The sequence below is a fragment of the Magnolia sinica genome, chromosome 6, assembly GCF_029962835.1.
Source record: "Magnolia sinica isolate HGM2019 chromosome 6, MsV1, whole genome shotgun sequence".
Taxonomy (NCBI): Eukaryota; Viridiplantae; Streptophyta; class Magnoliopsida; order Magnoliales; family Magnoliaceae; genus Magnolia; species Magnolia sinica.
The window spans coordinates 9,472,183-9,477,400 of record NC_080578.1 but is presented as its reverse complement, the minus strand read 5'-3'; the positions used below and the strand labels follow the sequence as shown (position 1 = coordinate 9,477,400).

Genomic DNA, 5,218 nt, shown 5'->3' with positions numbered 1-5,218 from the left:
GATTTAGGGAGAAATATCAACAAAATGAAGGCTTTGTCTTCCTCCTCGATCTTCATCTCAACACGTTAACTTGGAAAACAGTTTGTTGAAGTTTTAATATGTTTATATAGAACCAATTCTTCTGCTATTTTCGGAGTATAAAACTGTCTATTTAGAAATATATGATTGTGAGAGATTTCGTCATATGAATACTCTCCAACTTCGTCTATAAACTTGTAGTAGTCGTCTCATATATGATATTGTAAAAGACTTTATTGATGAAACGTAATTGAATTGTACTAATTTTTCTTTAATCTAGTTCATCCAATCTTCTTCATTAACAAATTTTGGACAATGCACTTTACCAAAGAGTACATACTACATCTCTTACTGAACTAGGAGGGTATTCATCTTCAATCTTCACATGCACTTCAAATTATTTTTACTCGTGAATTTCTCTTTCTCGAACTTCACATTCGATCTCCTTTATGACATATCTCAAATCCGAATTTACAAACTAACCTTACTCTTATATAACTTGTAAGAGAATCAGCCATACAGAAGTACCTTAATATGGATTGAAACAAATAATAGAAAACCAAAAATCCAAGCAACTGCACACAAAACATATGATTTTTATGTAGAAAATTATTGCGGGAAAAAACTTCGGCACAAAATGACGATTAATCTACCATTCAGAGAAGATTACCAGGATGAAAAGAACTTATAACACAAAAAAAAATAACTCTCCTTTTCTTTTAAGACTTTTAAAATACCAAAAAATAATTAAAAATCATATGCGCTCAAAAGTAGGTCATCCGTGAGCTGAAAGAAGGCACGTGCGCTTTTTAACGCCTGCCTTTGCAATACCGAAATTTCACAGAAACCCCCGAAAAATGAAATAAAATGTCGCATTCATGAACCTTCTCTCCCTATAAAAGCGTCTCAATCTCCATGTCTCCAAATTCAGACTCTTTCCCTTCAGATTTTCAAATCCAATCATTCTACGGTCAGCAACAAAAACCAAAACGCCCACAACATCTCCGTACCGTCCGTCGAGATGTACGGATACAGTAGCGGTCCCGACCTCGATCTCCTCGAGTCCATCCGCAGTTATCTGCTGGGAGATTCCGAACCCCTAGCGGAATTCCCGGTGTGGAATGACGCCGCCGGGAATCATCCGGCGACGTTTCTCCCGAGCTCCAGCTCCGGCAGCGGCAGGCACTTCCCGTGCCTGACGGAGAACTGGGGCGAACTGCCACTGAAGGTCGATGACTCCGACGACATGATGGTGTACGGGTTCCTCTGCGACGCCGTCGGCAGCGGATCGAGCCCGTCCGTCGCGACGGACGATGCGGCATTTCCGTCAGCAGCTGTGAAATCAGAGCCGGCAGCGGCGCCGGTGACGGATAGGGGGAGGCATTACCGCGGCGTCCGACGCCGTCCGTGGGGCAAGTTCGCGGCGGAGATCCGGGACCCGGCGAGGAATGGCGCGCGCGTCTGGCTTGGAACGTTCGAGACAGCGGAGGATGCCGCGCTGGCATACGACCAGGCCGCGTACCGGATGCGTGGGTCCCGCGCATTGCTGAATTTCCCGCTCTTGGTGGCTTCGGCGGGCCCACCACCTACCCCGGTCGGGAAGCGTGCTTCGCCGGAGCCGCCGTCGTCGTCGTCGGAGAATGGATCGCCGAAGAGGAGGAAAAGAGTGCAATCGCGAGCCCCCAGTTCCGGCTCAGACTCTGGTTCAAGCCGGATTAGATTTAAGTAGTGGGCCAGTCGTCGGGACTCGGGTGGCAGGTTTGCCATGTGGCGAGCAGGCATTGGTTACTAGGTGCCACGTGGAATTGTATAGTATTGGTTATGAAACAAGTGCTTTTAAATCTCTCCTAGTTTTGGTGAAATGTGTAATGTAGGAGCGATGGATAGGGAGAAACACAAGTCCTGTTTTCATTTAATGGGTTGAGAAAGAGAGAGTATGACGTTGCGAATAACAGTTTCTTTCATTATTTGATTGGATAAGGACCAAAACCCCAACTTTTGTGTGAATTCAAGAACACCCATTACTTCTCGGTTATCGTTTTTTCCAGCGGCAATCGTGCTTTCAAATATACGTCATCTAAGCCACCTCCATCCATCCGTTTGGTGCTGGAAAAGCTCTGTGGGCCTTACCATGATGTATGTGTTTTATCCACGCCATCCATCCGTTTTTTCAGCTCATTTTGAGATATGATATAAAAAATGAGGCTGATAAAAATCTCAGGTGGACCACACCACAGGAAACAGTGGTGATTGAATGCCCACCATTAAAATTTTCCTAGGTCTCACTAATGTTTATTTTCCATCGAACCTATGATTAGGTCATACAGACCTCGACGAAGGGAAAACACAAATATAAGGATGAGGATTGGACACCATTATTTTCAAAATGATGGTGAACTATTATAATAATCTACTGAGAAATTGGAAACGACTCAGGTTTAGGGCCAACGGGTTAGCTGGACTGGAATTCATCCCTACAATTTAATTTAATTTAATTATTATTATTATTTTTTTAAAGACACATGGTGCTCTCACCTCTTTTTGAAGAGAGACTAATCCCTGCAGATACAGGTAATCACATACAACCACGTATATCAGGTAAAGCCAAGGAGAGGAATCAAATCCTCACCTATGAGGAGCAAACCTACGGTGAAGACCATTCACCCAAACCTTGTTAGGTAAAGCACTTGGGAATTGTACACATGGAATGTTTTAACAGAAATTAAACCCACTTAAATGCGGAAGCTTCTAATGATAAGTCCCAAGCTTAAAGTCTGATTGATTGAATACTTCGAACATCTGACTCTTAGATTCTTGTTTGTTGAAAATGCACCGTTGGTTATTTTCACTTTTAACCGTACAATAAATGTGGACCAATCGTATTGTTAGATAATATAAAAGCGTGTTAAATTTAAGCCTTGAATCTGGATCATTTTTCAATTATCTGGACCGTTTATATGATGGGTCTTATTTTGTATGTGTGATCAACAACAAGCATAAGCTCTTACATTCAATTATTTAAATTGGACAGTTACTATATCCTTTTTTTTTTTTAATGATAAAAGGATTGGAACATTAAATCTAAGACTTTCTCTGTGATTCCCAAATCCAGGGAAAGAGCTATATATCCTATAAACAGTTTGAATCTTTGATGTGAACCCAAAGGAGACGGTTACAGTTCCAACGTATCCGGCCCACGAAAACCCTTTAAAGAATGTCGCTAGCGTCTCTCCTCCAAAGCTAAGTTATGCCAAAAACATAGGAATTAGCTGAGATAGAATGCCAACCATTAGCTTTGCAGGGCAGTGTGTGATACTTGCATCTTGTCCAATTGATTCAGCTGATATGCTTTGTTAGGTTGATAACATTATTCAAAATCATACCATTCCAAAACTTAGGTAGTCTATACGACATGAGTTTAAAGGTTTTAGTAATAAAGTTAAGTTTCATGGTGTGGCCCACTTAAATTTTGAAATCAAAGTAAAACGTGCATTTTTATGGATGGCATGGATTTTATGAAAGTCAAGTCATTTTCCGTGTGGGAGAAAATAACTCTGGTAGGTAATTAAAGTGGGTACATAAGCACTTTCCTTCTTAGAAAAAAAATGAAAAGGTTTGCGTGACTCATAGGTGTGCATGACTTTTGCTAATGTGGATAAAATGACATCAAATTGATGAGATCCACTCCGTTTATCTGGTGCACCATCTTGTTCCACAAGAGCATCAGAATCTATCTAATTCAAAACTTAGGTGAGTTACACTATGGTGAATGGTGAATAATTGAAATAGGGACATCACCCATTAAAATCATCCAAATTGTGTATAAGGTACACAATGGTATATAATGTTGTATTTGATGTCTTAAATCTAATTAAATTCTACGTAGATTTTTTTACAAAATTGGGAAAGTGCTGGATTTGCTTCTAATTTCGTTTATGATTCTTTATATACATATATGTGTGTGTGTGTGTGTATAAACGTGATTGGGAAGACTTCTAAGGGCCTATTTGATTTTTCAAATTTATTGTAAATGTCCGGGAAATAGCTAATCATTACAATTTTACCTGTTTGAAATTACATACTATTCTTGCTTCGAAATCGGTCCAAAATGATTGACGTAAATTTGTGGGCCCCATCGTCCTGTATACGACATATCCACGTCGTCCATCCATTTTGTCAAAACATTTTGACACATGAGCCGAAGAATGAGGCACATCTAACATTCAAGTGGCCCACACTAAAGTAAACAATGGGCTCAAGAAGTTTTTAACGATAAGTGTTCAAATCCATTTTTACTACGGTGTGGTCCACTTGAACTTTGAATCTACCGCATTTTTTGGCTTATGCCCTAAATTCATTAGGCATGATGGATGAATGGTGTCGATAATCTACATACATCGCGGTGGGCTCCACATATATTTGGCAGTATCCTCGGTTTTAGCGTTAGAAAAAATAAGAGTCAAATCAACCATAGGGAATAGTGCATTAATTATATAGGGAAATAATTATTCCCTATTTCCCATGCATTTACCTTTACTCTAAAAAATCAAACATGCCCTACGGGATTCTATGGCTTTCTGAAAATGAGGGCGTGTTTGGACAGGCCCATCCCACGGGATTAGATTGTAATAAGGTGGATTGCATTCAATGATGGCTGTGTCAGTGGATTGCAGGCAATCCCATGGGATTGCTAAATTCAGGGAATCTATCACCAAGTATGTTTGGCCCGCCTGATCAATCCCGGGATTACGCCCAGCCAATCCCTTTCAATTTGTTCATCCAAACATGTCACAGGCAAAAATCATGGGATTAGGTGGGATTAGGAGGGATTGGGTGGATTTCAAGGTAACGATGGTGATGTCAGTGGATTGCTGGGAATCCCATGGGATTGCTCCAATCCAGGCAGAATTTCATCGTGCTTGTTTGGCACGCCCTATTTCCCATGCATTTACCTTTACTCTAAAAAATCAAACATGCCCTACGGGATTCTATGGCTTTCTGAAAAGGTTATAGGATTTCTAAAATGGTGGAGCAAGAGAGAGATTAGAGGATTACTCAAGTTTAATAAGTCTTTTCTCTTTGCAATTTTTGCTGTCATAGTAAAGATATGTCACTTTGTGCTATAGTTTTTTTCTAAAAAAGTTTTCCACATTAAATCTTTGTGTTTGCTTAGTGCTCTTAAATTTCTATCTTAGATTCA

The 5,218-nt window shown here is 40.3% G+C and overlaps 1 pseudogene; it reads left to right on the top strand.

Moving 5' to 3' along the window:
- Positions 1-788: 788 nt before the first annotated feature.
- LOC131249855 (ethylene-responsive transcription factor 2-like) lies at positions 789-2,025 on the top strand (annotated as a pseudogene).
- The last annotated feature ends 3,193 nt before the right edge of the window (positions 2,026-5,218 follow it).